Source organism: Carassius gibelio, chromosome B1, assembly GCF_023724105.1.
Source record: "Carassius gibelio isolate Cgi1373 ecotype wild population from Czech Republic chromosome B1, carGib1.2-hapl.c, whole genome shotgun sequence".
Lineage (NCBI taxonomy): Eukaryota > Metazoa > Chordata > Actinopteri > Cypriniformes > Cyprinidae > Carassius > Carassius gibelio.
In genome coordinates this window covers 3,342,712-3,369,498 of record NC_068396.1, presented here as the reverse complement: position 1 = coordinate 3,369,498, position 26,787 = coordinate 3,342,712, and the positions used below count along the sequence as shown (strand labels likewise).

Genomic DNA, 26,787 nt, shown 5'->3' with positions numbered 1-26,787 from the left:
CCATCCAGCAGATCCGAAAGCGAAACTCGCGAGCACAACCATCGCTCCGCCTCGGCGAAAGTGGGGCTGGCACCGTGAGAAATGCCAGTGAAAGCTCTCTCCTCAAAAAGAGCCTTCTGAGAGTGAAGCAAAGGCTCACATCGCAGCCGTCAACTCCCTTGAGAGCTGACACTGCGCGCTTCACTCTCAAGCAGACAACACATGAGCTGTGTGTGTCCCTACCTTTATTTTATTTTTTTTTATTTTTTTTTATTGGCCAGGAAAACACACAGCCTGAACGCTGCCTGCTCTCGGCCAAAACTTCTCTTGATTGAAGCTTTGACAATGGAGTTTATCAGTGGACAAACGACACTAAATAAGACTCACAAACAGATTGACTGACACACACAAACAGAGCGCTTGCTGAAGACACAAGTCTGATTACCGGCTTCGCCGCTCATGCTTTTATGCTTCCTGGTCTCTGACGTCACCCGCCTATGACATCTCACCCTTCCATTGGACTGATTATACACGTTATTCAGAGACGTCATGCTGGACGCGTTCCCCATTCGTTCTCGACGCAGCTCGAGTTCCTGAAGAGGAACCACTGTTTTCAGCTCTTCACAAAGCTCCTGCCAGTATTGTGTGTGAGAGAGCAGGGTCTGGCTGCGAGTGAGAAGCACATGAAATAAGAACTTACATGATACTCTTTTCCAGTTGCTTTGCTCTTTGCTGACAGGATTGCTCACACTGCAGGAGTACGGTTTATTCTCCTGTACTTGAGCAGATGTCAAGAGCAGGTTTGGGTTGTTTTCATTCTGGATGATATTATCTTCTTTATACCAGGATACAGTCAGATCTGTACGGTCTCCAAAGTCACAGGTGAGAGTAACAACATCATCTTTTTTGCTGATCTTCACAGTAGGTTTAGGAGCCTTTGCTGTGAAAGAAACATTGTGTTTATTTCCTACTACTGAAACTACAATAAAATGTATTTAAAATCTTATTTTGTTATTACGGTGGAAGGGTATAATTTTTTACCTCTTACCATAAACTTTAATTTCATTTTCTCCAGCATCAGTCAGTGTACCGTCAGCATTAAAAACAGTGTATGTATATCTACCGCTGTTCTTCAGACTAACACTTTCAAATGTTAATGATCCATCTTCTTCCATTGTTAGACCTGGAGTGATTTTCCTCATCGTCCCACTTTTCCTGTGAATCACAGCATCACTAGAGAGATGGACCCATATGATCTCATTCAATTTTTCTTTGTTTCTTGTAGGCAGCTTCAGGGTGCAGGACGTTCCCTCGAGTAGTTCTGTTTTACATATCTCTGCAACTACAAGAAAATACATTAATATAAGCATTTATTTCAGATTTCTCAGGGTCGGTTTCTTTTTAAAATCCCATTTCTGATTAGACATTAACTTAAAGGGTTTGTTCACCCAGTAATCAAAATTATGTAATTAATAACTTACCCTCATGTCGTTCTAAACCTGTGAGACCTCTGTTTATCTTCGGAACACAGTTTAAGATATTTTAGATTTAGTCCAAGAACTCTCAGTCCCTCCATTGAAACTGTGTGTACGGTATACTGTCCATGTCCAGAAAGGTAAGAAAAACATCATCAAAGTAGCCCATGTGACATCAGAGGGTCAGTTAGAATTTTTTGAAGCATTGAAAATACATTTTGGTCCAAAAATAGCAAAAACTACGACTCTATTCAGCATTGTCTTCTCTTCCGTGTCTGTTGTTAGAGAGTCCAAAACAAAGCAGTTTGTGATATCTGGTTCGCGAACGAATCATTCGATGTAACCGGATCTTTTTGAACCAGTTCACCAAATCGAACTGATTCATTTTAAACGGTTTGCGTCTCCAATACGCATTAATCCGCAAATGACTTAAGCTGTTAACTTTTGTAATGTGGCTGACACCGAGCCGAGCCAGATAATGAACAAATGACTGACTCATTCTCGAGTGTGAAGCAGATTGACGCACAGAGCGTCTGAACCGAACTGATTCTTTTGGTGATTGATTCTGAACTGATTCTGTGCTAGTGTTATTAGCACGGGGAAAACAAAGGCTTGAATCAAGGGCATTATTAAATTGAGCACAAAAATAACAAGTGAACCGTTTTCTTCAACCAGTTTATTGAATCGAACTGTCCGAAAGAACTACTGGTGATCCGAAAACCAATGCAACCGGTTCTTGACTCGTGAACGAGTCAATCTTTTGTTCGTTATCTGGCTTGGCTCGGTGTTCATCTTCAGTTCTCTCTTCACAGCAGTTCAGTCAGTGTACTGTTTGAGTAAATTAATTACTCAGCGATATTGGTTTGTTTGAACTCGGAGGGAGTGTCAGCCACATTAAAAAAGTTAACAGCTTAAGTCATTTGTGGATTAATGCATATTGGAGACACAAACCATTTAAAACGATTCAGTTTGATTTGGTGAACTGGTTCAAGAAGATTTGGTTACATCGAATGATTCGTTCGCGAACCGGATATCACAAACTGCTTTGTTTTGAACTCTCTCACAACAGACACGGAATAGAAGACAATGATGAATGAAGTCATAGTTTTTGCTATTTTTGGACCAAATTTTATGTTCGATGCTTCAAAAAATTCTAACTGACCCTCTGATGTCACATGGACTACTTTGATGATGTTTTTCTTACCTTTCTGGACATGGACAGTATACCGTACACACAGTTTTAATGGAGGGACTGAGAGCTCTCATATAAAATCAAAAATATCTTAAACTGTGTTCCGAAGATAAACAGAGGTCGTACGGGTTTGGAACGACATAAGGGTAAGTTATTAAAGAGCCACACAGATGGGAAATCAAAAATTACCGTGCATCATACAGTGTATGATGTAGCTGTAGCTGTCCATCAGTGTAAACAATGTGCAAAGTAATTAAAACAAAAAGTACACGATTTATAAAGTTATTGGCTTCTAAAGTAAGGAGTCGACTCTGAATCGCTGAAACAAGTCGTTATAGATTTCAAATCTTTTGCCCATCTCTATGTACGTCACTAGAACACTTTGCATAATAAACTCCACCTACCGTCTTTGGTGAAACGAAGCTCTGACCCGCCCCACCCCCCACACAGTCACACACAGAACCTCTGGTTGGTGTGCTAGCATCATGTCGAGGAGACAGTGTGTTTTTAATTGTAAAGGCAAATTTGTTTTATTTTCACTGCCAGAGAATGAAGATCAGAAGAACCAATAGCCAAAATTCATTTTTACCACAATACCAGAGCAGTACAACAAATCCCTTTTGTTGTGTTCACAACATTTCACTGATGACTGCTTTTCTACTCTCGGTGAGTTCAAGGCGGGATTTTCAAAGCGTGTTTTAGGCCTTACCTCTTATCGATTTAAACATTAAAGCATCCTAAAACAAGACGTGGAAAAGCTGAACGGAGTAACTGTTACTCGCGCGCTGTGTTCGGTGTACACGAGAGAGAGAGACGCGTATCACGGACAGCGACACTGAACCGAGCTTTCGTCTGCAAATTTCCCCCCATTTCCCTCCTGCACCTGAACAAATGAATACAAATCGCAGTTTGAACAAACAAAAAGATGTGAAAGAGCCCAATTCAGTACCATTTCAATTTCATCATTTGTGATGCATTTTGGAAACAGGAGATGAGCCCCTTTTCTAATGCACCACCTAGCTTGATAAACCCCTTATCAAAGACTTACTGTTTGTCAGTTTTATTTGGGTAACACACATATTCTGAATGCCTTCGGCAGAATTCGAATGAGCCATTTTAATCTAGATTAATCTATATTAATTTCAAGATCACAGTTAGGTTAATCTAGATTAAAAAAATTAATCTATGCTCACCACTAATATATATATATATATATGAAGAAATTGGCTCCAAAATAGATCCATTTTGATTAATTTGATTAATGATATGTTTTCTTTACCAAGAAAGTGGCAAGATGAAAACCACTTTTTTCTGCTCTTCTCAAAGCTCTTGACAAGAGTGTGTGAGAGATCAGGGGTCTGGCGGCGAGTGAGAAGAAAATGAAATAAGACTAGCCACATTTACACTCTTGGGCCAGTGCGAGCCAGGGCTTAAAACGGGCCAGGCGGAGCTAATAGCAGCGCGTCACTAAAACATGCCCTTTACACGCCTCTCAGGAACAACGTCACGCAACCCCATCATTTCACCAACAAAGAGAAGTTATTAGAAAACTAAAGAATAAGTCACTGGAACATGCGCGATCACAAAATGTACATGATAAAAGTGGCCGTTTGTTTGCATGCTTTGTTAAATATTCAAATTCAAAAGCATCGATGTTTTCATAGAATAAATGATACATTGATCATAATGATTTAATTCATCAGGACGTAGCCTATACATCACGTTTAGAATTAATGATAATATCTCTATATTTATAATAGCTCTTGAACATAATATATTTTTATGATAGGCTACGTGGAGATAAACTCTTGAGACGAAACTTATGACAGATAATATAAGTTACTAAATAATTACACGATTGTGATAGAGAATAAGAAGCTGACATCTGATTTCCTCAAGTGGTCATATGTACCATGTTTACTATGGTAATGTTAATGCCCAGCGTGCACAGTCTTTTGAATTGCTTATAAATATTTCTGCCTTGTATTGGTGATTGTATTTCACATTGGATCAAGTTATTGCTAAACACTCTTGCTGACTGAAAGTGAGTTTTGAGTTTAACTTATTTAAAAAAAAGTGTTTAATGCTGTTAGCTTTCTGAAATGATCCGCAGCGCAGACTCTATTTTTATGAAAGCTCCCGAACAAAAATCATTATTTTATTTTGATGATAGGCGCTACGTGGAACTAAAAACAAGAGACAAGACGACAGACAATATATGTTACTAAATAAATAAACAATTGTGATAGAGAAAAAGAAGCTGACTTCTGATTTCTCCAAGTGGTTGCATTAACCATGTTTACTATGGTAATGTTAATATTTATCGTGCATAGTCTTTTACATGGCTTATAAATATTTCTGCCTTGTTTAGTGATTATAATCCACATCAGATCAAGTTATTTCAAACACTCACTGCTGACTAAGAGTGAGTTTTGATCTCAAATTATTTTAAAATGTCTTTAATAGCCTACTGGTGTTAAAGCTGTTATCTTTATGAAATGATCCGCGGTGCTGACGCTCTCCAGACTCGGAGAAGCTCCGCCTTTGTTCATAACCCCTCCTCTAGCCTTAGCTGTCCCGCTTTGGCCCAAGGTTTTCGTTGGGCCAAAAAACCCTGGCCGTTGGCCCCGAGGAAGCCCCGGCGAGGCACGATCAAGCCCCGGAAGTGACAGTAGAAACGCGACTGGCCCTGGCACGCACTAGCACGACCGGTCAGTGGAAACGTCTAATGACTTACATGATACTGTAATGCTATCACTTTTCTCTTTGCTGACAGGATTGCTCACACTGCAGGAGTACGGTTTATTCTCCTGTTTTTGAGCAGATGTCAAGAGCAGTTCTGGGTTGTTTTCATTCTGGATGATATTGTCTTCTTTATACCAGGATACAGTCAGATCTGTGCGGTCTCCAAAGTCACAGGTGAGTGTAGTGATCCCATCTTCGTTGTTGATCTTCACAGTAGGTTTAGGAGCGTTTGCTGTGAAAGAAACATGGTGGTTAATTCCTACTACTGAAATTACAATAGAAATGTAAAATCCTATTTTGTTATTATGGTGAAATTTGTCCTCTTACCATAAACTTTAATTTCCTTTTCTCCAGCATCAATCTGTGTACCGTCATTATTAAAAACAGAGTATGTATATATGCCGCTGTTCTTCAGACTAACACTTTCAAATGTTAATGATCCATCTTCTTCCATTGTTAGACCTTGAGTGTTTGACCTGATCCTTTCTTTTTTCCTCTGAATCACAGCATCACTAGAGAGATGTATCCATGTGATCTCATTAGATTTGTCAGTGTATTTTGTTGGAAGCTTGATGGTGCAGGACGTTCCCTCCAGTAGATCTGATTTACATATCTCTGCAACTATAAGAAAATACATTGATATTAGCTTTTATTTCAAATTTCTCAGGGTTGGTTTCTTTTTAAAAGCCCGTTTCTGATTAGACATTAACCTTAGATAAACATGCTGAACTCAGTTAAATGTTCTATTCTGCCATTATTGAACATAAAAGCGATATGGTTGATTTAAAGAAACACAATGCTGATTTTTTTTTTTTTTTACCTTACCATAATGTCTCTAAAATTATTTCAGTGGTTGAACAACTCTTAAGGTGAATTTTTCTGCTGCTGCTACCTGAGCCTCCTATCAGCTAAAGCAGAAGAGTCCGACCGGCTTAGCCTGCGTCCCAATGTGCATATCCATCCTAAATGATATGTGATATTAGTAATTATCAATACTATTTAGGGTGGATAGGTAGGACAGTATGCACATTGGGACGCAAAGGGATATTTTACTCGTAGCCTGGGTCTCACAACCAGCGCCATGACAGAGCCAGCAAAGAAACCAAAGAAGGTTTTGGCACAACATTGAAGTAAAATGCTAATATAAAGATAACAACACAGGTAATTTCGCCTGAAATCATTTTATTTTTAACAGTAAATTGACACTATTGTCTTTATTTTGCCATAGCAAACAGTTATATTTTGAAATAATATATTTTTACTATTTATTATCTACTCCAAGGATTTTGAATAGTAGAATGTATAATGTTACGAAAGCTTTTTATTTCATATAAATACTGATCTTTGGATCTTTCTATTCATCAAACAATCCTGAAAAAATGTACATAACTAAACAAAAAATGTTTCATGAACAGCAAATCAGAATATTAGAAATTTAGCTTTGATTAGAGGAATAAATTAAATTTGTAAAAATACATTCAAATTGAAAACAGTTATTTTAAATAGCAAAAATATTTCAACATTTAAAAAATGTAAAATCTCACTGTTCAAAAACTTTTGACTGGTAGTTTATGTGTGTTTTTATTTTTATTTTAAGACTGGATTTTATAGGCTTACATATCTCTGCCTATAAACGTATTTTCACCCTCCGTTTCAGTGTAAAAAATGTGTGTGTATGAAGCATATTTTAGCTGACTTCACTCTACTAGGATGTAGAGTGATAAATAGTAAATTTTGTGAAATAGTTTATTATTGCAATTTTACATAACATTTTTACATTTAAATACACTTTAAAGTGTAATTTATTTCTGTGATGCTCAGCTGTATTTTCAGCATCATTACTCCAGTCTTCAGTGTCACATGATTCTTCAGAAATTATTCTAATATGATGATTTATAATCCATTTGGAAACGGTTATGTTGCTTAGTATTGTTCGGGACCTGTGATATTTTTTCAATGATCCTTTGATATAAAAAAAAAAAAAAAAAAAAAAAAAAAAAAAAAAAAAAATTGTGTTAAGTATACATAATATTCAAAAGTTTGAGGTCAGTAAATTTATTTTATTTATTTTTTCTTCTTTTTTTAAATAATTTTTAGAATACTTTTATTCAGCAAGGATGTATTAAGTGGATAAAAAAGTGATATTGTTAGAAAAGATTCCTTTTTGGAATAAATTCTGTTTATTTATTTATTACTTTTTATTTTATGAAACAGGTTCCAAAAAATATTACGCAGCACAACAATTTCAACACTGATAATAAATAAGCATAATAATGATTTCTAAAGGATAATGTGACACTCAGGACTGGAGTAATGATGCTGAAAATACAGCTGCACATTACAGAAATAAATTATGTTTTAAAGTATAAAGAGATTGGATACCAATATTAGAAATTGCAATAATATTTCACAATATTTCTGTTTTGTTTTTTGTATTTTTTATCAAATAAATACAGCATTGATGGGCGTAAGAGACTCCATTAAAAACATCTGATGTTGGCAACCCTTTTTGCAAAAGGGGTTGTTTTAGTTCAGTTAATTAAAATATCAATATATACACAAAATGAATCCACAACTTACCAGTGAGTGCAGTAATAAAGCCAAAGAGGAATAAAAATAGACTGTTCATTGTTCTTCTGAAAACAGCAAATATATTCCAGAAACTTTTAACCACCAGCTCGACAACACAGAAATAACTTCAATTCACAAACAGAAAAGAGAACATAAAGTTTGCATAAACTAAAGATGTCAGAGATTATGCAGACCAAACAAACTAAAGGCTGCAAACTCTCAATGCAGTGAAATGCACAACTGACTCTGTTCTCATACACTGCCAAGTCCGTGGTTTCCCCCGGAAACAACCACATGAATGGAGCACCATTTATAACTTCCGGATAGAGATAAATCAGCCCTAATTTTCCGGTGAAGCTCATTTTATATGCATTACATTGGCTATAGATAGAGACTCTCACAGAAGCCTCTCCGGTAACACTTTAGAATAAGGTTCCATTAGTTAATGTTAGTTAATGTATTAATTAACATGAACAAACAATTAATAATACATTTATTACTGTATTTATTCATCTTCGTTAATGTTAGTTAATGAAAATGCAGTTATTCATTGTTAGTTCATGGTAATTCACAGTGCATTAACTAATGTTAACAAGCACAACTCTTGATTTAAATAATGCATTAGTAAATGTTGAAATTAACATGAACTAAGACTTATAAATGCTGTAGAAGGGTTGTTCTTGCTTAGTTCATGTTAACGAAAGTAGTTAACTAACATTAACTAATGGAACCTTATTCTAAAGTGTTACCGCCTCTCCTGCCTCATTGTTATCAGAAACGAAAAAAAAAAAAAAATTGCAACCTGGTAAATAATGATAGCGAAATAACATACAGTTTCATGTTATTAAAGAACATATAATTTTATATGCAGAGTCCCAGGAAAGTAGACACAAAACTTTACATTTAAATGCTGACAAATAAACATTATCATATCTGTTTAGCCAGTTAGGCTAATCTCTTAAACAACAATGTAATGGTATTCTCTGGAATCAATAATATTTTACCTTTATATGAACATTTTTAAAAGCTTGTAAAATTTTAAAGACTTTATTCGCTCAACTCTATGTAGTAAAATTCACTTTATTAAAGGTTCATTTTTATTCATGAAGACAACATGACATGTCTCTTGGCGAAAAATAAAGACTTTTTTAAATGAAGATGAAATTACTGTTATAACAACGAGATTGCCGTTTTAGCCATATTCACACAGGATTAGTGTTATATCTATATAGTTTCATGCCCTGTGTCATTTATTTCACCAGGTTAAAATATATCTCAAGCATTATTCTTGGTTTATTTTTTACACATTAACCTCAAAACCTTTTCAGCTCTGTTTTCTGCAAATTGTGTAGCGATACGACAGAACCCAAAATACTATCAAACAATCCAATGCAGCTCCATTTTTCGTCAAAAGATGGTTAAAAAGGCACACAGGAAACAAAAAACACAGAAAATGCTATACGACCCACCAAATACTGGCCGAATCACAGAGATGCTGATCCGCACAGGACTAATATTATCACAGGACCACAGTGTTCGATGAAAAAGGGTTGGTTATTTGCAGGGGAATTTTTAATTTACAAATTACAGACATAGACAATTCACAAGGGATTAAGATCAGAGACAACCTCCGCAATTATTAGAAATGACTGGAGGTCCCCATTATACCCATAATACTAATCCCATGCAATAGGGCTTCAAGATCACTCATTGGCTGCAGCTGCCATTTCTCCATTTTTTTCTTTCACATATTTTGATTTATTATACAAATAATTTTAGAAAAAATTTAGTACTTAATCGCATTAAAGTATAAATTAGTATAGCAAGTGCAGGTAGATACAAAGTCACTTGTCAAAAATAAATAAATAAATAAGGTCAGACAACAGTCTATTATGCTGAATTATTTAAATATATAATGCATATATATATATAGTTAAATATAAATTAAATAAAATGGCATAAAAATTAAATAATGCATTCAATATTTTGAAATGTTTAGATTTAATTTAATAACTACATCACTTAAGTTTTGTCCAACACAGACTTGTTGCTGCTGTAGCTTTGTTAGTATGAAGTATGAAGATTCACAGCTCTATTTTTGACATTGGCTCGTCAGGTGATTAATTCCGTTGCCACTGTCAATCATAGTAATTAGTTGCTGCATGAATTAACGGATTCCAAGCTGGAAATCTGTGTCAAAAGTTTTCTCAGTGGTGAAACAAAAGGTAGGGGGCATCCCAAAAGATTATGCGAAAGCTGGCTGTTAAAAAGCAAAAATAAATAAAATACACTCAATCGCTATAGGCCTACAGATTAAAAGGAAGCAATAAATTCAACAAAATCCTATAAAACCAAATTTTATTATTCCAAGGTAAATGGGTTTAATGATATTACGAATATTATTTTAAATTACATTTGAAAGTACTTTCAAAACATCTGCATGGCATGGGTTATGGATGTCATCAACACCGCAAGTTTATTTATCATTAATCGTAATCTTACTAGTGCCCTTGAATGCTTGAATCTGATTGGCTGACAAACGTTCTGAGGTGTGCAATTATTTTCTGGGTAGAATAGAATGCTATCAATGACTCAAGCCTCCATTAGCAGCTTTAAAAGGACGTTTTGGTACTAGCAAAAGAGGCGTTGGATGAGATGCGGAAGAAATAGTCCTACTCACAATAGTGATTTAAGTACACAAACCGGATGAATCCCTTTAAATATATCAGCTGATCAATGTCTTGAGGTGAGGTAACTGTAGTATAAGCGTAATAATTGACTCCGCTTAGTGTCATGACCATCACCACCTTGGGTGTGCATTATGTTTCTAATAATTAAATTGCTGCTGCATCACTCAATGGCTGGATGTCTAAGTGGTGCCCACAGAATAACATAGGTTTCATAGACAATTGGACGAGCTTTTGGGGCAGACCTGACCTGTTTAAAAGAGATGGTCTTCATCCCTCCTGGGGTGGTGCTGCTCTTCTGTCTAGAAATATGGCACATAGTCTTAGTGTTTATACTTGACTAACTGGGGCCCAGGTCAGGAAGCAGACAGACTGGCTAAACTGTCTGCTAGCTGCCTCCCGTCACAGAGGTCAGTTAATTCTCAGCACATAGAGACTCTTTCACCTAGATATCACACTATAGAGACTGTTGTTATGTGTCTGTTCCCCGACCTAGAAAATACAAAAAACGTCCAAACCAAGTTAAGGTTAACAATTTAATTGAGGTTCAACAAATAAAAAACAAATGCAATATGGATAAACAAATGATAAAGATTGGCTTATTGAATATCAGATCCATTTCTACGAAAACACTTTTTGTAAATAATATGATAACTGATCATAATATAGATGTGCTCTGTTTGACAGAAACTTGGCTAAAACCTGATGATTACATTATTTTAAATGAGTCCACCCCCCAAGATTATTGTTATAAACACGAGCCGCGTCTAAAAGGCAAAGGGGGAGGAGTTGCTTCAATTTATAACAACGTTTTCAGGATTTCTCAGAGGGCAGGCTTCAAGTATAACTCGTTTGAAGTAATGGTGCTTCATATAACATTATCCAGAGAAACCAATGTTAATGATAAATCCCCTGTTATGTTTGTACTGGCTACTGTATACAGGCCACCAGGGCACCATACAGACTTTATTAAAGAGTTTGGTGATTTTACATCCGAGTTAGTTCTGGCTGCAGATAAAGTCTTAATAGTTGGTGATTTTAATATCCATGTCGATAATGAAAAAGATGCATTGGGATCAGCATTTATAGACATTCTGAACTCTATTGGTGTTAGACAACATGTTTCAGGACCTACTCATTGTCGAAATCATACTCTAGATTTAATACTGTCACATGGAATTGATGTTGATAGTGTTGAAATTATTCAGCCAAGTGATGATATCTCAGATCATTATTTAGTTCTGTGTAAACTTCAAATTGTAAATTCTACTTCTTGTTACAAGTATCGAAGAACCATCAATTCTACCACAAAAGACTGCTTTTTAAGTTATCTTCCTGATGTATCCGAATTCCTTAGCATATCCAAAACCTCAGAACAACTTGATGATGTAACAGAAACTATGGACTCTCTCTTTTCTAGCACTTTAAATACAGTTGCTCCTTTACGCTTAAGGAAGGTTAAGGAAAACAGTTTGACACCATGGTATAATGAGCATACTCGCACCCTAAAGAGAGCAGCCCGAAAAATGGAGCGCAGCTGGAGGAAAACAAAACTAGAGGTATTTCGTATTGCTTGGCGGGAAAGTAGCATATCGAGTAATTTCTTACTGCTAAATTCAGAAAAAACAGAGGTGTTAATCATAGGGCCTAAAAACTCTGCTTGTAATAACCTAGAACACTGTCTAAGACTTGATGGTTGCTCTGTCAATTCTTCGTCATCAGTTAGGAACCTAGGTGTGCTACTTGATCGCAATCTTTCCTTAGAAAGCCACGTTTCTAGCATTTGTAAAACTGCATTTTTCCATCTCAAAAATATATCTAAATTACGGCCTATGCTCTCAATGTCAAATGCAGAAATGTTAATCCATGCATTTATGACTTCAAGGTTAGACTATTGTAATGCTTTATTGGGTGGTTGTTCTGCACGCTTGGTAAACAAACTACAGCTAGTCCAAAATGCAGCAGCAAGAGTTCTTACTAGAACCAGGAAGTATGACCATATTAGCCCGGTCCTGTCCACACTGCACTGGCTCCCTATCAAACATCGTATAGATTTTAAAATATTGCTTATTACTTATAAAGCCCTGAATGGTTTAGCACCTCAGTATTTGAATGAGCTCCTTTTACATTATACTCCTCTACGTCCGCTACGTTCTCAAAACTCAGGCAATTTGATAATACCTAGAATATCAAAATCAACTGCGGGCGGCAGATCCTTTTCCTATTTGGCGCCTAAACTCTGGAATAACCTACCTAACATTGTTCGGGAGGCAGACACACTCTTGCAGTTTAAATCTAGATTAAAGACCCATCTCTTTAACCTGGCATACACATAACATACTAATATGCTTTTAATATCCAAATACTTTAAAGGATTTTTAGGCTGCATTAATTAGGTAAACCGGAACCGGAAACACTTCACATAACACCGTACTTTCTACATCATTAGAAGAATGGCATCTACGCTAATATTTGTCTGTTTCTCTCTTGTTCCGAGGTCACCGTGGCCACGAGATCCAGTCTGTGTCCAGATCAGAGGGTCACTGCAGTCACCCGGATCCAGTACGTATCCAGACCAGATGGTGGATCAGCACCTAGAAAGGACCTCTACTGCCCTGAAAGACAGCGGAGACCAGGACAACTAGAGCCCCAGATACAGATCCCCTGTAAAGACCTTGTCTCAGAGGAGCACCAGGACAAGACCACAGGAAACAGATGATTCTTCTGCACAATCTGACTTTGCTGCAGCCTGGAATTGAACTACTGGTTTTCGTCTGGTCAGAGGAGAACTGATCCCCCAACTGAGCCTGGTTTCTCCCAAGGTTTTTTTCTCCATTCTGTCACCGATGGAGTTTCGGTTCCTTGCCGCTGTCGCCTCTGGCTTGCTTAGTTGGGGTCACTTCATCTACAGCGATATCATTGACTTGATTGCAAATAAAAACAGACACTATTTCAACTGAACAGAGATGACATAACTGAATTCAATGATGAACTGCCTTTAACTATCATTTTGCATTATTGAGACACTGTTTTCCAAATGAATGTTGTTCAGTGCTTTGACGCAATGTATTTTGTTTAAAGCACTATATAAATAAAGGTGATTGATTGATTGAAATGGCCCATCGTCAATTATTCCTTACTTAAAGCACTGTGAAGTGATAATAAATACTGTATCAAATGTATTGCTCATAGTTAATGTTAGTAAATACATCAATGTCAACAAATGAAACGTTATTGTAAAGTGTTACCCTAAAAAAAACTACGTTTTGCCTGATAGAGAAAAAATATACAGTTGACAAACTACTAAATCATCAAATGTAATAATTATTAATAATAATAAATAATAATAATAATAATAATAATAAGTCTAGTAACCTTCTGTTAAAAGACAATTTAGCAAACAGACACCGCTTTATCCACTAAAACATTAATTTAGCTTTCAGTTTCAGTTGCCAATTCAAGTAAAATTAAATAAATAAATAAACCACAGATTCATTTGTTCTGTTGTAGCAGTCCATATAATAGAATCCATCAAACTATTTGTCTGAATAGAAAGCTGTGGAAACCCCCTTCTTTCCACAGTATCCAGTAGTGTTTTTGTAGATGCATCTAAAGCCATCACACCTGGTGAGCTCAAACTCCACTATATGTCTTCCTCACACATTTTTTTTGACAATTACAGGGGTCATTTATTCCGGTTTATGAATTTAAGCTATCTTTGTTTATCAATTTGCACTGGTTACCAAAAGCTGCTTGCATAATATTTAAGGCATTGTTGTCTGCCTACAAAACCACCACTGGCTCTGCACCTCTTAATTTAAAGAGCCACACAGATGGGAAATCAAAAATTACCTGTATTACAGTGTATGATGTAGCTGTCCATCAGTGTAAACAATGTGAAAAGTAATTAAACCAAAAAGTACACGATTTATAAAGATATTGGCTTCTAAAGTAAGGAGTCGACTCTGAATCGCTGAAACGAGGTGTTATAGATTTCAAATCTTTTGCCCATCTCTATGTACGTCACTAGGGACACTTTGCATAATAATCTCCGCCTACCGTCCTGGGAGAAACGGAACTCTGACCTGCCCCACCCCACACACAGACGCTCTGGTTGGTGTGAGAGCATCATGTCGAGGAGACAGTGTGTTTTTAATTGTAAAGGCAAGTTTGTTTTATTTTCACTGCCAAAGAATGAAGATCAGAAGAACCAATGGCATTTCACTGATGACTGCTTTTCTAACCTCCGTGAGTTCAAGGCGGGATTTTCAAAGCGTTTGGCCATTAAAAGAGGGTTCATTACCAACTTTATTTAGACCAACAAGCATCTCCGAATCACAACGCGAAGTATGATTATGAAGTTATGTGTTTGTTTTCTCCCAAGCGTCTTATCAGTATGTCGCGCTTGCACTAACAGTTATATTATGTTAAAACCCTCTGGAGTTGATTAACGCAGATACCAACCTGCAAAAAGTCATTTCAGGGAGGTATCCTGAAGACCCCCCCCCCAAGGAAAGAAATACATCTCAGCTGTAGTCACCTTCTACACGGTTTGAAACACAGTATCTGTTTCGCATTCGCGCTTTTGCTCGCTCGGTCTAGATTCCGGGAGATTTTAACCCTTTCGAGTCGATTAACGCATATATGCGTTTTGAGTCATTTTCACCTGATAACCCTGAAAAGAACTTAAATTACACTCTCAGTTTTAATCGTACAGATAAGAGCAATACATCTATCGAATCTGTAAAGGGTCTAGTTTTTTTTGGATACAGACATAATAACAAAAAACCTTTGTGCACTTATAAAATAAAGATAACAAACAAGGTGCGCTGTCTACAGTCTTTATCTCCGCTGATCGTCATGTACAAACATTTCATTAAAATGAACTGTAACTCCGTGAATACTCAAAGAAGAGACATGAGAGAGATATCTATAGAAAGCCTGGAATGTCTACTTTTAAAATAAACAAGTGCTGCCGAAAACAAATATTCTGAGATAAAGTAATCCATATGAAAACAACGCGATGTCTATTTTTCATATCTCCGCTCATTATATCTAATGTGACCACGCCCCCGCGCTGAACGCGCTATTCAGATTCAAACTGAAGCGCGCGGCTTGAATACGTCCACACAGAAGAAAAAGCAGCGAGACTATTCTTCAAGTTTTTATTTTATTTTACTGTTTGCTTCGCGATGAGAGGAATAAGACATAATTCACCCCAAAAAGATGTGATGTGGTTGAGGATTTGAGAAATGGATTTCCTCAGAAAAAAGAATGAAGCGCTTTATTCAGCAGAGATCATAAACATGAGTAAGTCTCTTTTTATTTATTTGTACTAGTGTTCACATAACGTGTAAACATTTTACTAGTTAGACTTTTTCCAAATACTTTTTCCAAACTATAATTCCTGACTAAATGTATAATCAAGTGAAACATTATGAAGTTTCAATAACAATATACAATACTATACCATTCAAAAGCTTGATGTAAATAATATAAATGTGACAAATAGAGATAACTCTAACAACTGTAAAAACAATGCAGTTCTTTCGATTTATTCCCCCTAAAAAAAACCTGAAAAATATTATCAGCTCTTTTCAACATTAATAATAATAATAATAATAATGATAATAATGATAATAAATGGGGTTTATTTGGTAGAAAATAAGATTGTTAAAAGGATTTCTGAAGGATTGTGTGACTAGAGAAAGGATGCCAAAAAATTTGCCCTCAGAGTGGCACAGTTGAATGAGAGGCTCATTATGCAGCTCATTATGCAGGCCTTTGTCTTCTCAGGTGTAAATCACAATGATATTCATGGTAGTTGACGCCTACTCGCATATGACTTTTACCAACAAAAAGTGTTTTAGAAAATTTAAATCAATATATTGTTTTCTGTGAGTGAGTAAACAAGATGATTTTCACATCATTCAGAAAGAAAAATTCTAGGCTACAAGCTCCAGTTCTCAACTTTTCCGGCAACCAATTTTATGTATGTGTTTTATTGCCTTATTCAAGTGATTTAACATTTTTAGTTTTTCACTAACCATGCATAACATTTTTTTTTCTCAAAAATACAATCATGTACATGCATGCATTTCACATATTATTATAGCCCAGTTTGTGCTGATTACAGTGATATTAGACTTTACCCATTTAGATATTTATAAGAAACTGAAAAAAGCACAAATATCAGGGCATGACAAAACTTCTCAAGGCCCCAAAAATACCCTTAGACTCCAGAGGGTTAACTAATTTGCGGGTCTCAGGGAACCGCTTTCAAAATGCGGGAGACTCCTGGAACTTCCGGGAGACTTGGGATGTCTGTACGCGTTATGAGTCATTTTCCCCTGATAACCCCGAAAAAGTCGGCGCTGATCTTCATTTACAAACACGTCATTAAAATGAAGTGTAACTCCGTGAATACTCAACTAAGAGACATAAGAGAGATATCTATAGAAAGCTTGACATGTCTGCTTTAAAACTAAACAAGTGCTGCCGAAAACAGATATTCTGTGATAAAGTAATCCATATGAAAACAACATGACGTCCAATATTTCACGTCTCCCTTCATTATATCTAATGTGACCACATTAGACACATCAGATTCAAACTGAAGCGCGTGGCTTGAATATGCCCACACAGAAGAAAAAGCAGCAAGACTGTTCAAGTTTTTTATTTTACTGTTTGCTTCGCGATGAGAGGAATAAGACATAATTCACCCCAAAAAGATGCTAACGCATTGTTTACCGTGAAGTTGTGTTCGGAACAACCAATCAAACCTGACTATGTTATTTGACCAATCAGAACACAGTATGCTACCGAAAGGTGGGGTTTAAGGAAACTGAATCTTTCTGAATCGCGAACCATTTATCGGGCTCGAGGGAAAGAAAATCCATACAGACAAGTTCAAGTGGTCGTGATGCTTGAATATTCACCAAAGGTGCGGCTCTCTGGGGTAAGGCTTTCCTCCGCACACAGCGATTACAGGTCTTTATTCTGTGTTCTACCTCAGAATCCATTCTCGGCCAATAAAACCGCGCTCGGACCAAATCCAGGGTCCTTTCTATGCCCATATGACCCATCTGATCATGTAATTGGTTTACAGCATAGGATCTGAGTTCCTTGGGCAACACCAACTGGTACGTGATAGAATCTCCATCCTGTCGCCTTCTGTGCAAAACTCCCTCTTTCATCTCTAGGCGATCCCACTCTCGCAGGTAAAAAGATAAATCTGGAATTTCCTTCCTAACAATAGGAGGAGGTGTTAGATTCCAGATACATTAGCACTTCCCTAATTACTGGATCAGATCTCTGCTTTTCGGCTAGCTCTTCTTTAGTCAAGTGAGGTATAGCTGATGACCCATTTAGAACATCCTCTTGCACATAACAGTCCGGTACTGCATCGGAATGAATAGCAAGAGACATGACCAAGGAGTAAGCAGGATCATTGTTCTGCTGTACAAGCTGCTTTTCACAAATGGGCTTAACCACATCAGAATCAGTGATTCAGGAGGCGTTGGCATCAGCTGTGTGATACTGAACAAACTTTTCAATCCTTTCAATTTCCTTTGTTGACAGTCGATCATCTGACAACTTCCTGTGCGGTCGTCTGGACAGACTGTCTGCATCAACATTCTGCTTACCAGCTCGGTACTGGAGTGTGAATGAGAACGTGGATAAAGCAGCAAGCCATCGGTAGCTGACAGCATCTAACTTGGCAGTTGTCAACAGGTAAGTCAACGGATTGCTGTCAGTAACAACCGTGAATGAACTGCCGTAAAGGTAGTCATGGAATTTCTCTGTTACCGCCCACTTCAGCGCCAAAAATTCACGTTTGTGCGCTGGGTAACGAGATTCACTCCAGGATAGCCCCCTGCTGGCAAAAGCAATGACTCTTTGCTGCCCGTCCTGCTCTTGATACAGGGCAGCCCCCAATCCTGAGGTGCTAGCATCTGTATGAAGAATGTAAGGAAGCTTAGGGTTAGCGAAACCCAAGACAGGAGCAGTAGAGAGCTTGATGATCAATGTTTCAAATGCTGTTTGACAAGAAGGGGTCCAACTACCACCAAATGGCTCTTTGGGATTGCAGTACTGGATTTGTCTTTACCAAGCTTTTTGACACCTTTTCTCAATGGAGGTTATCCAGAGGTCAATTCATTCAAGGGCTTCACAATCTGGGAATAGTCCTTTATAAATCTCCGTTAGTAACCAGAAAACCCTAAAAATGACCTTAACTCTTTAAGGGCTTTAGAACGTGGCCAGGTCTTTATGGCCTCTATTTTCTCGGGATCAGTTTCTACTCCATGCTCGGACACAATGTGACCCAAGTACTTCACAGTAGTTTGGAAAAACCGACACTTCTCTGGTGACAGCTTCAATCCATATTCTCTCAAGCAAGTAAGCACTTGTAGTAAGCGCCTTTCGTGTTCCTCCAGGGTCTTGGAAAATACAATCAAGTCATCTAGAAACACGAGTACTTCCTTCAAGTTAATATCCCCCATGCACTTCTCCATTAACCGTTGGAAGGTACTCGGTGTGTTGGTTACTCCTTGAGGCATCCTATTGAATTCCCAAAATCCTAAGGGACACACGAAAGCAGTTTTGGGTTTATCGACTTCCTCTACCTCAATTTGATAATATCCCGACTTGAAGTCAAGCACGGTAAACCATTTTGAACCATTCAGAGCTGCAAATGTCTCTTCCAAGTTAGGCAAGACATATGCGTCCTTTATCGTTTGCAGATTCAACTTCCTGTAATCAATACAAAGTCGGATATTGCCGTTCTTCTTCCTAACCACCACTATGGTTGAAGAAAAAGGAGACTCTGATTCACAGATAATACCGCTCGACAGAAGCTCTTGAAGATGTCTTCGCACAGCTTCAAAGTCTTGCGGATGAATGGGTCGTGCTTTCTGCTTAAATGGGGCCTCATTATTCAGCTTGATACGGTGCTTTACTTTCTGAGTCCATCCAAAGTCTAGTTCATGGTGGGCAAAAACCTCAGGCATTTCGTTAAGCTGCCTGGAAATTCGATCTTTCCACTCTTGTGGCAATGGTGAATTACCAAAGTTCAAAGTCACCTTTGACTTTTTACTCATATCAGGTTCAATGCTCTGCGAGTCAGACTTGGATACGGCTCTGTTAGATGAAAGCACGGACTCCATCGCATGCATTTCAGCAATGATGCACCTTTGTGGGATTATCACGTCATGATCGGCCTCATTAGTGAGGACCACAGGAAGACATCCTGACTTCTCAGGAGGAAGAGTAAGTAAACAACACTTCACTACAACTCCCCCTGGTAAGGACGATACAGTAGAGTGTTCCACCACAACCCATTTGTCAACTGGAGTTTCCAATACATGAATGGCACCCTCTAAGACAAGTGTTTGACCAGCGGTCAAGACTTCAGGTGTCCGACTCTTCAGTCTGACATGACCAAGAATACCAGTTTCACAGCGTTTGTGCCGTAGTTCAAGAGTGTATTGGACAGCCATATAACCATACAAATCTGGAAGGAAAGGGAAGGATCTTTGTTGTAGATGTTCTTCATACAAAGTATCCAGAGTGTTTGTTCCGACTAGAACCAAAGGTTGGGTGTGGGACTTAATGTCCGGCACCACCAAAGCAACGGTGGGAATCTCAGTTCTGACACCAACAAATTCTGCTGGAAAGGTTATGTTCAGGTGCACATACCCAAGGTACGGCACAGAAAGACCATTTGCTCATTCTACTTCTAGTAAGTCCGAGAGAGGATGAATGGGGTGATCCGACAGATACTGTGCATGAAAGGAAAAAGGAACAGTGGTTACTTGCGAACCAGTATCAATCAAGCAATGACATTCTTGCCCTGAAATATCAACTAGCGCAATGCACCTAGCGCCAACTAAACCTTTGGGAAGTTTCACTTTCAAGTTTGGATCCTTAGGGCATTGGCTGCAAGTAGAAGCTTTAGTCTTGGTGGGACTATTAAGTATTTCAGTTCCGATTCGCCCCTCAATAGGAACCGGTTCTAGTTTAAAGCCTCTTTCATGACAACATTGTGAGACTCCCATTTGGACTGTCTCTCTTTCAGTAACTTGCGTTTCTCTGCCACAAGTTTTGGATTTGGTTCCGAGTTGCAAGAGATTGCTATGTGGCCATCTTCTCCACACTTGAAGCAATACCATGGCCTGGGCTTTTCAACTTGATTCCTCATTTCATTCGCGGTAGCTTCAGAATTTGTTTTCTGGGGTTTCTTTTCCATTACAGAGGTTTTCCGAGCTTTGACTGGCAGAGTAGTTTTCTTGACAGCTCCAGCATTAGTAGTCAATCTTGCCAGTTGACTCTGAAGACTGGCTATTTGCCTCCTTAGCTCCTTAGTCTCAGATGCGACTGACAGCACATCAGGACTACCTGGTTGATCAGTCTCATCAACCAGCCATGTTCTTTGAGTGTGGACTTGAACACGCTGTTTCACTCCAGCCAAATGTTGCCTCATGCGCTTTGCTTTGGTCGCATATTTGTCTTCTTCAACTCGCAGCATCAGTAACAACTGTGCAAAAGAAGGAGGATTCTCACGTTTTTGTTCCAGACCTAGGTCTGCTATTAGGTTGTTATCCCAGCAGCCCCGACAAAATTGTTTCAACAGATGCCGGTCTGCTTCAGTGGACAAGACACCACCCCTCTTAACAGCTATACTCAGTGCAGCTTGAAGTCTAGATAAATAAGCTGAAGGTTTTTCAACTGCATTCTGTGAAGTATTCATGAACTTAGCCAAAAGCTCGTCACCATCCTCTACAGTGCCAAAAGCTGAATCAAGTAGTTGCAGATAATCGCATGGAGAGGCTTCAGGGCCCAAATGCTTCACAATGTCAGCAGCCGGGGGTAGAAGGCTGCCTAAAATCTTCCGTGACCCATGAAATTTAGATATGGTAGGGTCTCGTAGGATGAAGTCGACACTTGTGCACCACGTGTCATATTCTACCTCATTCACAGGCCTGGGAATCCTCCCAGAGAAAGCTCTGAGCCTTGTGGTTGTGAGTGCTTGAGAATTTACTTCCTCAGTCTGCACCACATGCTCAACAACTAATCTTTGTACATCAGGTGGGTTCAGTACAGTAGGTGAAGTAAGAATTGAGTTACTCACACAAGTAGCACCAGATGTCACTTGATGGCCTCCTGCTGAAAGTGGCTCACCCATTGCTGATGTGGTTTTCTCCAGTTGGTCCTGATCAACATTAGTTTCAGAATGTTTGTCAGCAGTGCCTGCCTCAGCACACAAGGGAAGAACTTCAGAGCTCATCTCAGTTAGCATTTCACTTAGCATTGTCTCAAAGTTAACTCCACTAAGCATTGCTATTTCTCTCAACCCTTTAAGATAAGATCTGGTGGCATCCCCTCCCAACTGTTTGGTATACACACTGGATATAGACCTCACTACGTAGCTGATTTCGGGGTTGTCAATCAAATTGTGGGTGTATGGTAATACAGGCTCTAAAGTTTGCATAGCATTCCCACTGCTAAACTCAACAATCAAATTTAGGTGAAATTCAGATTCAGGATCTTCAACCTTAATTACTTTAGCTATAGACCCATATTTCTGCAAGAATTCAAGTAACTTCTCATCATCTTCAGTTCCAATTACTTCACTAACTATCACTGCATTAGGGACCTTGATACCTTCAGTGACAACTACTTCCATTTTGTCAACGGCCTTTTTGATCTACTCACCCTGTGTGTCTTCAGTAATAAAACACCACCTCCTGGCTTGCTCGCCAAAGTTTTTTATGTAGCGGGTGATATAAATTATATGATTCAAAATTAAGTGTCTGTATTAGTTAGCAGACTCTAATAACAGAACTCAAAATGTAAATAATTTATAAAAGTACTTAAATTATTTACACTTTGAGCTATATATTTATATTTAAATAGACTAATTGCGCACCAGAAAATCACAGGAACGGCTACTGGAGGTAGTGGATATTTACTGAAGAACACAGGAGCCAATAATGCGGTAAGTACTTTACTTTGAATAATTTCCCCCAAATAAAAGTAGGCCTTTTCAAAAGAAAATAATTAAATCAACAATAGGAAAATAAAAACAATAAATAAATCACATTTTTCCAATGTAAAATAAAATAAAAAACCTCTTCAAATATAGTCAGCTATCACTGGTTTACAGTCACCTGTTACCGTCACAGTGAATTCACCCTAGTAACACCAGATCCACTGTATATAAGATAACCCTCTCAAGGAAAACTTCTTGAAAGCAAATCAAAGTTCAGTTCAATCAATCACTGATATCAGATTTCATTCAGTCACTTATCTTGAATCCAACGATGCATCTGTTAATTCACAGTTCCATTCAGAAAAAGAAAAAAACATCCTTCCTGAAGAAAAGAATGAAAAACAAACTTGATGTCTCTGTTGTCCTCTTTCTTCTCCTAGCGTTTGATTGGGTGGCTCGCCATCAACGGAACTTTCCGATGAATTCAAAAAACCTGACCTATTAAAAAGCCAGAGATCGCAACACAATATATATTTATCTGTGTTCAATGTCCATTAGGTAAGTAATTTCCCCTATATTACAATTACTATTCGCATAATACAATATTTACAATAATTTTGCATTAACTTCTCTCTCTTTTTTCAGGCTCACGTGTTTCACGTCAAAGCCACGTGAACTACAGCTCTGTGTGAGACTAATTAACTAAACGATTAAAGGGGGGGTGAAATGCTATTTCATGCATACTGAGTTTTTTACACTGTTAAAGAGTTGGATTCCCATGCTAAACATGGACAAAGTTTCAAAAATTAAGTTGTACGTTGAGTATTTTCGTTCCCAAAATACTCCTTCCGGTTTGTCACAAGTTTCGGAAAGTTTTTTTTGAGTATGGCTCTGTGTGACTTTAGATGGAGCGGATTTTCCTTATATGGGTCCTAAGGCACTTCTGCCGGAAGAGCGCGCGCTCCCGTATAGAGAGGCTGAGCAGCACAGACATTTCACTGATCAGAGCGATTCACTGATCAGAGCAAGAGCGTCGCGAAAAGTCACAAAAGAAGTGTGTTTTTGGTTGCCAGGGCAAGACAACCCTGCACAGATTACCAAAAAAAAAAAACAGCATTTAGGGACCAGTGGATGGAGTTTATTTTTACAAAGGGTCACGATCGTGTGTTGGAACCGCAGGCGGTGAGTAAAACTGCTTCAAATATCTCTGCCTCCTTGTTAGTGCGTCCCCTCCCATGCCAGAGACCCGGGTTCGAGCCCCGCTCGGAGCGAGTCGTTGCTGCTGCTGCTCTCATTCAGTTTCAGCCTAGGGATCTGATACTGGATCATAAATAAACGGCCGAATCTGACTGTAAGCCATGGTTTGTTTTGGATGATGGTTTTTCCCTCACGGTAATGTCACAGCTTCCAAACGCTCTCAATGCAAAAGCCTATTCGCGCTCGTGATTCTTTAGCTCCGCCCACACATCACGCCTCCAGCCGGTCGTGTTTTTACGGGAAAAAATCGGTACAGACTATCTTTCTCTTATGAGTATAATAAAACGAAAGACTTTTTGGATTTATGAAGGATGCAGTACTACTCTATATGTACTCAAAATTAACAGGATATTGAGTGAAAACGAGCATTTCACCCCCCCTTTAAACTTTTACATTGCAAAATCACATACAAATAACACAAACATCTTACAGTTTCAATAAACATTTGTAATCACAATTATCTTGTGCTTATTTCAAAATAAACAGCAATCGAACAATAACTCACCACATCCAGTATTTCCAGATGATAATACTTCAAGAATGACATTCACACGAACATAAAATTAACTTGATTCTTTCAACACGACGGTCTCTTCATGAAATCCAACATGAAATCCCGGTTTTAACAAAATCAAAAGTTTACACTTATTTCCTTCTTTTTTTAGAGAATACTTGCTCTAGCTTATTGCTCTCCTCTCGGTTGCTACGTTAATTTGCGCTGCTTCTACTGAGTCAGCTGGGCGTAGTTTCTCAGTCTTCTCTCATTGGTCAATTCTATTCAAGTCTTATTCGAATTATTCCTCTTCCACATTTATTTATTTTTTCCTCTTACATAATTTTTTCAGTTAACAATCATATAACTATACGTTATAATTAATTTAAAACTATATACAATTCTTAATATTAATCCTGAAATTAAATCAGGGTTACATACAGGACTTATAAACAGTGATAGGAAGCTTAGAATTTTCATCTTACTGGCTCTTTAATTCATAACTTCGGAGTTATGTGCCCTCTAGTATGGCGTTATTTCACTGTCAAATGTTGAGAGCGCATTATTGTAGCGCGAAAGTACATTGATATAATGCGCAAGCGCGAATCTCTCTGCTCACGCTCGGAATATATTGTGCAGAGCGTGAATCTCTCTCTGCTCGCGCTCTCAGATACACGTTGCTCTTGTAAGAATTTTCTCCGGGCTCGCTCAGAGAGTATGCCTGCTCTTAAAACGTGTTCAGTGCAATCGCGAATCTCTCCTCTTCGCTTAAAAGTAAGCTTGTATGTGCTTAGACTGTGTCCCGTGCATTCGCGCATGGCCAAGTACTCTTCTGTTCGATTTCTTTCTCTTTGCTCTTGGCATAAATGCTGTCAAAACGGCAACAACCAATCAGAAATCAGCTTCAACAACTGACCAATGAAAACGCGACATCGTACATGGAATCTTATTGGTTGATATTGAACCGCACGTGGAACATTACATTTAAATTACATTTAAATTAAATTTACATTTATTTATTTAGCAGATGCTTTTAACCAAAGCAACAAATGAGGACAGTGGAAGCAATCAAAAACAACAAAAAGAGCAATCATATATAAGTGCTATAACAAGTCTCAGTTATCTTGAACGCAGTACACGTAGCATGGGCTTTTAAGTAATACAATAAATAAAAAGAAAAAAGATAGAATAAAAAAAAAAGAATAGAGCAAGCTAGTGTTAGAGGTCTTTACACACACACACACACAAATACATACATATATACATATATTATATTATATAGAGATTCGCATACGGGCACATTATATTCCGCTTTATATTTGTCACTTTTAGACTTGCACTCTTATTCGTTAAGCTAACTTAGAATGTTATAGCTGTTGCATATCATTGCTCTTTTGTTGATTTTGATTGCTTTCATTGTCCTCATTTGGAAGTTGTTTTGGATAAAAAATAATAGTACAAAGTACAAACAAGACAAAATTTTTAATTTATGATGTGGAGATGGAAGTATGCGATGTAGCACCATCCTGCAGCAGAAATTGGCCTCTTTTATGGTTGGGAATATAAGAGGTAGCTAAGATTTCTTGGTGTTTTAGACTATTGATGTTGCCTTCCACCATGCAGATATCTCCCACACCCCCATACTGGATGTAACCCCAGACCATGATTTTTCCGGCACCAAACTTCACTGCTTTCTGGGTTAATCTCAGATCCATGCGGGCTCCAGTAGTTCTCCTGCAATATTTGCGGCGACTGTTGTGTAATTCAACAGAAGAATTATCTGAAAAATCCAGTTTCTGCCACTTGTCCAGGATCCATCCTTTTAGCAGGCTGTGGGCCTTGGCAAATGCCACATGTTTTTTCAATTGTCTTTTGTTTAGTGCTGGCTTCTGAGCACTGATTCGACCATGGAGGCCATTTCGAGACAAAATTCGACAAACTGTTCTGGTTGACACAGGGACTTCAGGTGACCAGGTCTTGTGGAGCTCTGCTGCAGTGGAAAATGGGCTGGCCTTGGATTTTCGAGCCAACAAACGGTCCACTCGAGCAGTCTTGAGGGGTCTGCCTGACCTGGGCTTGTCAAAAACGTCTCTTGTGTCTTCAAATGTTTTTTTTTTAATCCTCTGTACTTGACGCTGAGACACATTGAAGGTCCAAATCAGCAGTGGATCTGGTCTTCAGCCTCGTGACAATCAAAACTTAAGTCTCAGGGCATATTTGCAGAGTTCTAGTTGCAGTTGATGTGAAGGTCTAGTGTACTGGGGTTGTTTTTATACACACCTGAGACCTAATTGATCCATCATTAGTCACAGGTGAAGCTCATATGACAAAGCGACAACACTTATGTCTTTGCAAAAACTGACTCAATGGGCCTTACCAAGCTGTGAATGTGTTTT

The 26,787-nt window shown here is 38.1% G+C and overlaps 2 protein-coding genes and 1 long non-coding RNA gene across 10 annotated transcripts in view; 2 read left to right on the top strand and 1 right to left on the bottom strand.

Annotated features, from left to right (window-relative positions):
- LOC127948884 (CD48 antigen-like) overlaps positions 1-26,787 on the top strand; it is a 101,061-nt gene that overhangs the window by 18,521 nt on the left and 55,753 nt on the right. The window lies entirely within an intron of this gene.
- The window catches only part of LOC127948878 (carcinoembryonic antigen-related cell adhesion molecule 5), a 151,917-nt gene that overhangs the window by 81,108 nt on the left and 44,022 nt on the right, over positions 1-26,787 (bottom strand). The gene's annotated exons all lie outside the window — the stretch shown is intronic.
- LOC127948886 (uncharacterized) overlaps positions 697-26,787 on the top strand; it is a 55,793-nt gene continuing 29,702 nt past the window's right edge. Inside the window, exons 1-2 of one of the 2 annotated variants that reach the window (XR_008152212.1) lie at positions 697-861; positions 5,566-5,623. This is a non-coding gene — a long non-coding RNA (uncharacterized LOC127948886). Of the gene's footprint in view, positions 862-5,565; positions 5,624-26,787 lie in introns of those variants that run through there. The other variant, XR_008152213.1, reaches the window with a different exon arrangement.